Source organism: Orbicella franksi, chromosome 15 (genome assembly GCF_964199315.1).
Source record: "Orbicella franksi chromosome 15, jaOrbFran1.1, whole genome shotgun sequence".
NCBI lineage: Eukaryota > Metazoa > Cnidaria > Anthozoa > Scleractinia > Merulinidae > Orbicella > Orbicella franksi.
This window is the reverse complement of record NC_138159.1, coordinates 15,147,415-15,159,489: the sequence shown is the minus strand read 5'-3', so window position 1 is coordinate 15,159,489 and position 12,075 is coordinate 15,147,415. Positions and strand designations below refer to the sequence as shown.

The following is a 12,075-nucleotide window of genomic DNA, read 5'->3' as shown; positions in this document are numbered from 1 at the left end:
AAGTCTTCCTTTGTGCTGCGCACTAATTTCCGTTAAAAAAAGAATGGGACCATTATCGTTTTGATTCCATAGGACAGCGCGCTTTTGACTTCCTCTCGTACTGCTGACGCAGCCTTCGTTTGCAAAGATAGGTCGGAAGACCGACATCAATCAACTATAGAAAACGTAATGATAGAGATTATATAACTATATGTTTAATTTGAGTTAGGGTGCAACAGCCAAAGTAGCAAAACTTTCGTCGAAGTTGGTTAGAAGTTTAAGCATTTAAACTGTGGTTAATGAGCTCTGTAGTCTACGTCATAGCTGTCATCTAAGGTTGTCACCAGTTCTGTTATCTTCCCCCTATTAGCCATTGTGGAATAACCTTAGGTCAATGTCCAATGCAACGCAATCATTTTATTATATGGGAAATCATACGACAAAGCTCCGAGCGATTTTCTACCATGCTCTCATGTGATTTCAGCGTGCTATACCCCTCCCAACTCCTTCAATCCCCAGTTAGTAAAATCCCATTGTTTTCTGACCCTGTTCCAGTTATGAGCTAGTATTCAAGCTAGGCCGTTCTCTGCTTTCCCCTCCCTCCCTATATTGGTAGCTTTGTCCTTTCCCATCTTTTTCCTCCATGCGGTTGTAATTACCTTTCGTGAGAAGGTGGCTTTCGCCTGCTGAACCTTCTCGGTTTATTCACTGCCACGTTCTATTTGTTATATCGTGTGTAAACCATAGCTGCTTAGTCAGTGGCAGGGAAATGCAACCTAGGCTGCACTTTGCCCCACAGTAAGTGCTATGGCCACCCTTGGAAATAGATCTCACCAGGATGGTGTCATCGTACCATCTGACCTATTGTCGTCCCAGAGGGGCACCCCCTCTTCTGGTCCTTCCTATGTTACCCCCAAGGAAATAGGTCCGGATCTCTCCAGGATGGTGCCATCGTACCATCTGACCTATTGTCTTCCCAGAAGGGCACCCCTCTTCTGGTCCCTAGGGGAGATAGGCTCTGTCTTCCCTGCCACCCATGTTTTGCCACCATAATCAGTGTTTTGTTTCTGTTTCCTGCATCTACCCAGCAAAAGGGGGGGGGGGGGATTGCAATGTTGTTACCCATATAAACTGATCCTCGCTGGTACTGTTAGATCTGCCCCTCCACCTGTGTGGGTATGGCTTTAATAATTTATACTAAATTGCACAGCTGCAGGGTCTCATTAACTGCTGCTTATTTACAAATAATGAATGGGAGGAACGAAGGAAACAAATAATAAGTAAGACTACGCTAATTCACAAAGCAAGAAATGAAAACGGGAAGAAAATATCACATTGAAGATGACTTTCAGAAAAGTCAAAGAATGATATTAGATATGACGACAAAGTGAATTATAATTGGAAGTTCAAAACTATGACTGACAATTAAGGAGATGATTTTTATACCACTTTTTAAAGGTACTAGTAGAGAGTCGTTTCAAGTTTGTCGGTACCGTTTCCCATAATTGATTTAGAGGCTATACATACAAAGGTAAATTTGCCAATTTTGGTCCTTATTTTTGGTCGATGAAAATTATCCTTGGAGGCGTATCTAGTGTTATACTTGTGCAAACTAGAGACTGTTCGGAGAGAATCGTAAAGTAGTGACGGAATATTGGCAGGCAAATGTACAAATATCACGGACCGTTTTTTTGGCCCGTTTTTCTAAGAAAAGAATATAAATCATATGCAACCTACCCTGCGGTCATAAAAATTCCAGATTGTTTCCAGTTCCTTTGTTCCACTCTCGAGGTTCAACGAACGGCTGTTGATATGAATATATTGTTTCTAATGAAAGATAAATTTTTAACCTTACGGATTTCATAAGACCTATCGTTCTGAGAGGAAAATGAACTGCGCCGAAAAAGGTGCACAAATTGTTGAATCCTTGGCTACGGTGATAATTTTCACAAACATGTTATTAAACTCCGACTGCAATTAAGTGTTTACAATACACATGTAATATTGGAAAATCCTTTCAAATCCCGCTGTGAAATTATGAGTGAATTTGCAAATATTATGAGTGGTGTAAAGCCGTAATTGCACATTTTTACCCACACTTAAAGCAAAAAAAAAAAAAAAAAAAAAAAAAAAAATGTGAATTTTGAACAAAAGGTTGTGGCAAAACGAAGTGCTAACGTTAATGTGATGTCCCAAATTAAATCTATGAAAGTCAACAAATTTGGTGGTTATAGATCGTTATAGCATCAATGGAGTTTAGAAATTACACATCTTCAAAGTTTGCGGGGGTAAAAAGCACTCCATCTCCGGTCTCAACGAAAGAACTTTAGTTTTGTTGTATGTTTTAGGGAGAACCAAAAATTCTATATCTTTTGGCGACTTTTATATTATGGCGGCTTTATGGATATTCAGTTAAAAGAAACAAAATGATTTCAAGAATAGTAATAGGAAAATATTTAGACTGTTAGCAATTTCATGAGCGCTACGGCAACATCGACGCTGAGTAGAAAATCACCACTTAATAACCAACCTTTTAACCCTGCTCCTCTCTCAAAAGACTTCAACTTACCTGTAACTCTGTGACCTTACTCTGTGACCTCTGTCAACGACAACATCTCAAACCTTTGGAACAGTAACCGCGACTCGAAGAAAAGTGCGCGAAGCACACCTAAAATGACAAAGTCAGGACACTGGAGCCGCGTGACAAGTTACACAAATGAAGAAGTTCACAACGTTATCAGAAGCCAACAACGAATGTGGTCATATGATATAATGAAATGCTTGTAGACTGAGTGTGGTCCGTAGGTACGTCCTGACCTCGTGCTTAATATTTTCCCGTCCGGCCCTCCCACTCAGTCAATAATAATAATATCTCTTATTACATGGCTGAACTGATCTGCGATGAAAAGGAGAATTCTGATTGTTTCGGTCCGCATTTTGGAATACGGACCGCTAAGATGGAACCCCCCCCCCCCACCCCACACACTAATTTTGACTTATTGCTTTTTTAATTTAATTTATTGCACAAAATAAACAGCTTTTACGAACTAGAATTTTTTAGTTATCTTCAAGTTTGGAGGACAATTTCAGTTAAATGCATTCAAAAGCGACGTGAGAAACGTAAATGAATGCTTACCTTTAGCGTCTAACAAGAATGGATCGTGGAGAGGCAAAAATTTATCAACAGATTAAAAAAAGAACCACTTTAGTAAATACTCTATTAAATAAGCTTGTTCGGTGTCTATTGGAGAACATTGGACTCGTTCTTCTGATTTCTTTGTTTTTTTTGCAGGTCTATGTACCTCGTTCTTTATTTTTGCGGGTTTAATTACGGATCTCTCCCGCGGCTGGGTATATAAATCTGCAAAAAAAAAAAAAAAAAAAAAAAAAAAAACAGAACTCGAACAAACAAGCTGGTTCAATAACATACACTTTCACGTAAATAGTCAAATTTATTTTGCAGTTGATTTCTTTCCCACGTTTACCAAGCGAGACCACTCACTGGGTTGCACTGATTCCTGAATTACTGTTACGTAATCTCGAGGGTAGTAAAGAAAGATCTCACAACGACACAAAAAATACAAAAACACAACAAAAATAAACCTTACCCAAGTTTTCCCGGCTTCGATTGCCTAAGGGAACTTGGGATGACTCTCAAGAAGAGTGAAGCGTTCAGCTAAAATGACTAAAATCTTTGGCAAAAAAACCCCAAAAAACAATAGCCTCAATTTGGCGCGAAAATATGCTCAGATATTTGTCCGCAGAAATAATATCTTCCCGAAAATTAGGGAATATCATTCGGATATTCCCCAACTGGGGCACATTTAGTCGAGTGACACCTTTAGACCAATCGCTCGGAACATGATTTAAAAGGTACTACCAGTTTGAGGAGCCATATATGCATTTTGGTTTCAAATAGGGTATGGGTTTTGCACTCTAGTCTTGAATTCGGTATCATTTTAGAAGAAGCTACTTTTTCATCGTTGTCGATAAGACCATCAACAAAAGCTCTCCACAATACCTTTAACACTGGTCTGAACTAGCGACCTAATTATGAGACAGGTCTAAAAAAAAACATTGATAAATAAATCAGTAAGGTAGGAAAAAATCACAGATTTTGGTCTTAAATAGGGTAAGAGTTATGGGAAGCGCACCGCACAAGTATCCCCTCCGGTATATCCCCCAGTTCCACCCCCTAAAGTCATGAAATCATCATTTTACCAACCGAGACCAATTCTTGGGTCTCGCTAATTTCTAAATTATTGTTCAGCGTAGTCTACAAGGTAACAAAGACCGATCACCTTAACGCTATGAAATGCCCGAGTGTTATTCAGCATCATTAAAAAAAAGAAAAAAGAAAAAAAACTGATCAAATAACAAAACGTTGCCCAAGTTGCGCTTTAAGAAGAGTCGACAAAGTACGCATGACAAAGCTGAAGGCTAAGCCCTCCAAAAAACAGAAAGGGTATGTTTCAAATGTCCAGTAAATTTACACAAAAGTTGTGGCTATATTTTTTAAGATGGCCATATTTTGTAGTAATCGCACCATTTCGTTAAGTAGACGTTTTCTTTAGTTACGACTCAATCTCGAGCGAAGAGTCTTAATTACCGACTTGGTCAGCTTCTTCCCCCCTTTCCCACAGATAGATCCAAGGCTAACTGTTGTTAAAGATTATTCTATTTTTCTAGTTTTCAATTGGTTTATCCCTGCCTGCCTTATCAAGTCAGTTGCGTTCCTTTTGGGAAAAAAATCACAGATTTTGGCCTTAAATAGGGTAAGAGTTTTGGGAAGCGCACCGCACAACGCTTACAATTTTTCTGGGAGTACCCCCTCCGGTATATCCCCCAGTCACACCCCATGAAGTCTTAAAATCATCATTTTACCAACCGAGACTACTTCCTGGGTTGCACTAATTTCTAAATTATTGTTCAGCGTAGTCTACAAGGTAACAAAGAACAATCACCCTAACGCTATGAAATGCCCGAGTGGTATTCAGCATCATTAAAAAAAAAAACGCCAACAACTACAAAAACAAAAACAGAAAAAAAAAAAAAAAAAAAAAAGAAATTAAATGACAAAACGTTGCTCAATTTGCGCTTTAAGAGGAGTCAATAAAGTACCTATGACTAAGCTGAAGGTAAACCCCCCTAAAAAAACAGAAACTCGGGTATGTTTCAAATGTCCAGTAAGTTTACACAAAAATTGTACCTATTTTTCTTTTAAGATGGTCATATTTTGTGGTAATCACACCATTTCGTTAAGTAGGCGTTTTCTTTAGTTACGATTCAATCTGGGGCCGAGAGTCCTCCCGACTTGGTCAGCTTCTCCCCCCCTTCCCCACAGATAGATCCAAGGTTAGCTGTTGTTAAAGATTGTTCTATTTTTCTAGTTTTGAATTGGTTTATCCCTGCCTGCCTTATCACGTCAGTTGCGTTCCTTTTGGATTTACATCCGGGCACTTTGTTTTGTACCACCTGGTTTGCCCTTGGCTTGTGCCCCGGGCGTAGCTAGAGTTGGCATAGAAGTGGGTGCTATGTGAAGTTAAAGACGCAGAAGTCCAGAGCCGGGTTGTTCAAAGCCCGATTAAGCTAACCCAGGATTAGCGAGAATTTTGATTTGAGTTTTGCAACTTTTCGGTCAGCTTTTCTGTTTATGCTGTTTGTCCTTCAGTTTTGAGCTCGACTAAGCTCAAACTACACAAGATGTAAGCAGTAAAAAATCCTGGGTTAGCGTTAACCGGCCTTCGAACAACCCGGCCCAGAAGATTAAACTCAGAAGAACCTCAAGTCTCAGATTCCCGATATCTCTCGTTGGTGTCCAGTTAGTTCCCAACAAGCCGTCGAGCATGGGACGCTTATGCCCTGACCAAAATGATTTTGTGTCAGTTGGTAGAGCTCTGTACCGGTATCTCAGAGCTCATGGCTTCGAATCCGGTAGAAAGAAAGCTTTTTCAGCTCTTGTTTCCATTGAAGGTTAAAGTAAATCTCTTCTCACTCAAAATTGCAAACATATTCACAGCAAACAACCAGATCGATTGTTACAACACAAGGCAAGTACACTCCTTTTGTCTTCCATCATTATGTAAAACTAAAATACGGTAATTCTCTGTTTCTATAGTTGTCCAAAATATCTTAATTCTCTTCTTCTTGAGATGACTGGGACTTCATCTCTTGCATCCTTTAGGAAAAAACTTAAAACATCTATTATCAGCAATTACTAATTCTCTGACTCAATGCATACCCTAGTCTCGATTTTGGTCACTCCAGTGACCATAGATTGAAAACGTGACAGAAAATTGGCGTTACTTTCGATTCTCACCAAATTTGGACAGTGGGATGATCTCATCATTAGCCAATAACAGGCCATTTTTCAGCTCTTTTCGTCATATCCCCCCCTCGGGAGATTTTTGGCAAGTTAGCTAATTGCTCAAAATTGGGGCAAAATCTTTAGGAGATGGAAGTCAGGACATTTGTAAGGATACAGAAAGTAATTTGGGACCAGTTGCTGGCTTCTAAGGCTGAATTTATCCAGAAGTAAGCTGTATTTTCGTTTTCGTGCTGAAAGCCACGCGGTGAAATATTATCGGCTTGTTATGCTGTCCTGTTCTGTTTTTTCTCTTGGTCTTTTTTCTAGCCTGCCGAGGCCATTCTTTCGTCTAAATCAGTTGAAAAAAGTTTGAAAATGATGTTCCCATTCAAGTTTAAGCTCTCAGCTGATAATTCTGGAGTTTTTTGGCCGAAACGTCGGCTTTGTTATGTCCGTGTTTTTCGGTTGCTATGGGCGACCGTAGCGCCCTTTGTTAGGTCAAGTCTGAGAAGTGAGGTCGCAAAAAAATTCTAATTAATTCTGGTTTTGTTCGATTTCGCTGAAATTTTAACACGATAAAGCTGGATTGTTAAGGAATAGATTTACGTTCTACCGATGTGTGGTAGCTATTAACACTGAAGTGATATATCGCTTCAAAGTCAGGGTTTTGAAGAGACTTTTTTGGCAACGTGTGGGTTCGGCGTGATTTTGTAATCGGAGGATTTTGTTGACCCCAAAGGAAAAAATATCCCGAAAAGGTCATTTCATCGACGATTCAAACGAATATAAATATGTATATGTTCCGAGCTAACTTTCTGGTGAAAAAATATAATTTTTGACGCGCGCTGGGTTTTTAATTTTTTTTCCCGCGAAACACAGGGTATGTGAAGAGTTTAGCGTACAAATATGGATTGTCAATACGTTATTTGCTATAATAATGTATAGTTTTTAGTCATCTTGTATTGCGTGGGAGGTAACCTAAGTTTACAACACCTGTGGTTTTTATTAGCTAGGTTCCCTCCCTATTTTTTTGGCATATTAATAATTGTAAGAGGATTGAGGGCTAACCGTACGCGTTATTCAGTTGCTGGCCTACTGATATTATTCATACCACATCTCCTAACCGCGGGAGATTTTTTTCTGTTGCATTTGGCAAGGAAACACCTTTGCATACGTGCTGTATATTACAGTACATGATCTTTTTTGGCATATCGAGACTTTTGTTAGACACCAGCATACCCCACAGCGGTTCCCATGCCAGAAAGTCACGAAATCATCATTTTGGATTGACCTACATCTAGCCTGCAATGGATACTATATATATTTTTTAATGCAAATAAGATGAAGCTGTTTGTCATACATTCAAAATAGCCCATAGATACAGTGCTGCACGCGTTTTTGAGGGAATTAATTTTGCGGTTCAGCGTTCTTTTTGTAATTTGCCATTGCAATTAATTACGTTTGAGGAAGACTTTTTTTTGTTCAGTATTAATATTTGCGATATTCAGGAGGTCGCGTTTGCTTTGAATTAAAACATTTTATTATATAAATACCAGTGAAATATCAGGTGAGCTTTCACACGTAAACATGATATCTTCACAAATGAAAATAACATCACCCTCGACCACGTGAAAATGTTATTTTCACGTGTTCGAGGGTCTTATTTATAGTTTTAAAATGGAATAATAATTTCTTAAATAACATGTTATTTTCACAAGTGAAAAGATTACCATTGCTATGGTTACATAATCCCTTAAAAAGTACTTAGATATGTTGCTGTATGATCGAAACATCATCGGTTCTTTCTCAAAAATCTTCGGTTATCTTCGGATATCTTTGCTAATCTTCGGAAATTTTCAACCTCGTTCCCAGGGTCTTTTCCCTGGCTTGGGGGTGGGGCGGGAAAAGGCCCTGGGATCGGCCGGTGAATCCTTCATATTGATTGGTTGATTGTTTTAAATAATTAATGCAAAATTTGGCCAAATAAAGATAATTTATGCATTATGTCGAAATAAAAATGGCGGAAAGTATGTCCACTCCGACGAAGATTTCTCCTCGCAATCCAGTTTGCAGACTCTGTGGTGATTCTCATGAGAGTCGCTATATGCTTCGAATATTCAGCAAAGCTGGTTCATCAAAAGATCTGTGCGCCAAAGTCCATAAAACGTGTGGCATAAAAATTTCGGAAGACGATATGAGGTCAAAGGTTTTATGTAGGGGTTGTGTTTCGTTCGTGAACAAGATGGAACAGTTTATTCAGAGAGCCCAATCCATAGAGAATACACCGTTGGATCAAAGCTCAGAATATGCTGTAAAGCGATGCGTTCAGCTGTCACCTTCTTCGCTTCAGCCGTCGAAGCGTTTATCATCGAATATGCCATCCGAAAGCTCTGTGCACGTGGATGAGCCGTCGAAGCCAATCACACCAACAAGAAAGCAGCTCTCGTTCTCAACTCCACAAGCTGCGACAATTTTAATGCCTAAATCAACCGGAGATAACTGCTCAGCCTCTTCTACGGATCAGCCGAGAAGAAATACTTCGACGTCTGCAGAACAGTCGTCTTTCTCAACACCGCAAGATGCTACCGGCGTGACCGCGGTGCCAATGTCTAAATCAAAAGGACATGATTGCACAATCACTTCCTTGGATCAGCTGTCGAGGCGAACGACATTAAGTTCGGTAGAGCAGCCTTCACTTCCAACTCAGCAAGCTGCAACTGTTCTAAGGCCTAAATCAACAGGAGACAATGACTGTACATCATTATTCGAAGGGCAGTCGTTATTGACTGAAAGACAGCTGAAAATGATTGTACAAGCTGTCAGCCACAAGGATGCAATTGTACTGGCGGCTATCTTGAAAGATCACTGTCCAAGTGTTGTGAAAGAGTTGAAGAAAATCGTTAGTGAGGAGTTGAAAACATCGTGTGCAGAGCTGTGCAAGCGTTCTCAAGGTTCCATTTTATATGGAAATGATTATGACAGCATGAAAGACTTTGATTTCAGCAAAGTTTGGCTTGAATTGAAGACGAACCTCCCTTTCTTTGTTGAGCTCATGAACGCAGTGTCTGGCAAGGAGAACTCCGTCGCAGAAACAAAGCTTGAGCTTCAAGTAAAGTACAGTTTTTTGTACTCGATCCTTATGAACGAGAGGTGGCATGAACTCAACCTGGTGAAACGTGTGAATACAGTTCTCATCATTGAAGGTGGATGTACCAAAAAGGTCAGTAATATAATTTATAAGTTGATGAGGTATAAAAAATTCATTGCTTTCCTTTATTATGTCCCTTACTCCCACTGCGTGAGTGGTATCAATTCATACATTGAATACAATCTATGGTTGATCCTCTTTTCTTATACAAAGCTTGACAGAACGTTTGTTATTGTTTAGTAGTTTGGTGTCAACAGTGAGTCATTAGTTAGGCTGTGATTGAGATTGTATTTGAAGAATTAATTAAAAAGCATGTAATGTATAGGATATTTACACAGCGGCGTGAAGATATGAATTTTATTTTTGGGTGGTAAAGCAAGATTCTACAAACGAGTGCAGCGAGTGAGAAAAATATTGTTTTGACACACCATGTAATCAGTTGTCTTTTCATGTATAGACAACTAACTGTTTATAAGCACAACCATGAAAGTCATAAATATCCTCACTAGCGGGGATATGGCCAATATGCCACTTGGGTCCTGGATTTAGTTTCGTATGGATTTTATGTGTATTACATTTCCAGTAGAACACTCATGTCCATATAATAATAAGTGATCTTTGCAATGAATTGAAAATAAGAGATCAGTATTGCATGTATGCTGAGTTTGACACTTTTATTTCTGCTCCCCTTGTAATAGCTTCAAGAACGACTGAATAAACTTGGGGTGTGCCTGTCGACTGGGAGAAGGGATACCCTGCTAAAGCTCTTAGGAGGTCACTTTTCGGATATAGTGGTGCAGCAAGTAAAGAAAGGAAGTGTGTTCCGAGGCACTGGTGACAACTGGGACCTGAAAATTTTGAAGGGTCACATGAGAAAGGAAATCCAGAATGATGATCTGCACTTGTTTGCCAGTAACCTGATTGAAAACAGAATCGACTTCAATCACTTGCCCAATGACAGCCCCAAAGGCAACATTAGAGATTTCCCTCGACATAATTTTTCTTTAAATGTACCAGAATGGAAAAGGTATGCAGAATGTGCCGAAATCATTGTTGGGCGAATTGTTCTTGAGTTCTTTCCCAAATTTAAGTTCTTGAAAGCTGTTATCCCCGAGCACATTTCTCATGAGTACAACAAATGTCAGAGAAGTCCATCATAGTAAGCCTGCCAATCATCAATGCAAATGAAGCAAAGTATGATGATTGTGTTAACATTTTAAGAACCTATGAAAAGTGGATTGCTGAAATCTATGTTCAAGCAGGGCTGCTAGATGAAATGCCACACACAGATAATCCACCAATTCCTGAAGGAACTGCAGCACCTGGACAGACAAATGCACACCAACAAGACACCCATGATGACCCAATGAGAGATATGAAGATTGCATTTGCAGGTGATCAGCTAACTCGTGTGAGATTTGCAGGTGCCAAAGATTTGCTGTCTGGTTCGCACACAGCAGCTGATCGTTTTGAACATTGCTCGCCCTTTAAACCAGTGATGTGGCATACCAAAGCATCCCTTTTACAGTATTCATACTCATTTCTTCACAAAGCAGAGTCTGTCAATCAAGTTGGCACCTTAAAGTACTTCAGGGAGAAATACAATAGGAGGAATGCTACCCCTTCCAAAGTTCTTGACTCCTATGAAGGAAGCGAAGAGTTGTTCCTCAGTGTGGGGAAAGCCTATATAGTAACTGCTGCCCTGAACTTTTTTGGGATGTCAGACCTTGAGGAAAGGCCCTCATTACATAAATTCCCAGAAAACATTGCGCGTGAGACCTTAGAAAACAAGAAGAAATACTTTGATGATGCTTTTGGCAAGTTCATTGACAAGTTCCTTTTACAGAAAGTAGATGTCAATGACTGCTGCAATGATGATGACTATGTCAAGAATTATGCCCTTTGTTTTATTTTCCTGGCTATTCTTGTCATGCAAATGAAGGACACTGCAGCAGAGGGAGATGGCAGCAGAAATCTCATCAACCAAAAACTCTTGCTGTCAGTTTTCAAGTCAATGGGGGCTTACAGCAAATATGCCATTGAAATGTTTGTGAGTATAGCCCAAATTGAGTGCCTATTAACTCCACGCCTGGCTGAACAGTTCAAATGGGCCCAAGAAATTTCTAACCGTTGCAGTAAAAGCATTGTCCAGAGGCAGGGACCAAACAAAACCCTGAACTCTATAAGCAAGGTCTGCAAAGCAACCACTGGCATCCATCAGATTGTAGAAGAATTTGACTGTTCTGTAGGGATCCACAAGACATCTGTGCAACATACAACACGTGACTCACTTAAAGATGAGAAAGAAATGGTGTCTGACCTATTGCGATTGAGTCCTTTCAATTATATACCAGCAAGATTTCATGACAGCTTCCCTGACATTAAAAGGTCTCCTCTAAGGTATTTAAACATTGTGGACTATCATCAGTGGCTAGCCAAACACTTGGAAGAGTTATCAACTTAGACATACACTTAAATGAAGATCACTGAGGGCCTAGTTAATCAATAGTGTTCTTTAGGAGAGTAAATCAATGTTCACAGTATTTATGATGATGTTCTAATCATCATCAGAGATCATCAGTTCTACATATAGTATTGTGCTCAGATATAAGCGAAAAGAACAAAATGTAAAAAAAACAAA

The 12,075-nt window shown here is 39.5% G+C and overlaps 1 pseudogene across 1 annotated transcript; it reads left to right on the top strand.

Annotated features, from left to right (window-relative positions):
* Positions 1-8,186: 8,186 nt before the first annotated feature.
* LOC145469665 (uncharacterized) lies at positions 8,187-12,031 on the top strand (annotated as a pseudogene). The gene is made up of 2 exons (XR_014042352.1): positions 8,187-9,506; positions 10,133-12,031. The product of XR_014042352.1 is annotated as an uncharacterized LOC145469665 (transcript).
* Positions 12,032-12,075: the final 44 nt, after the last annotated feature.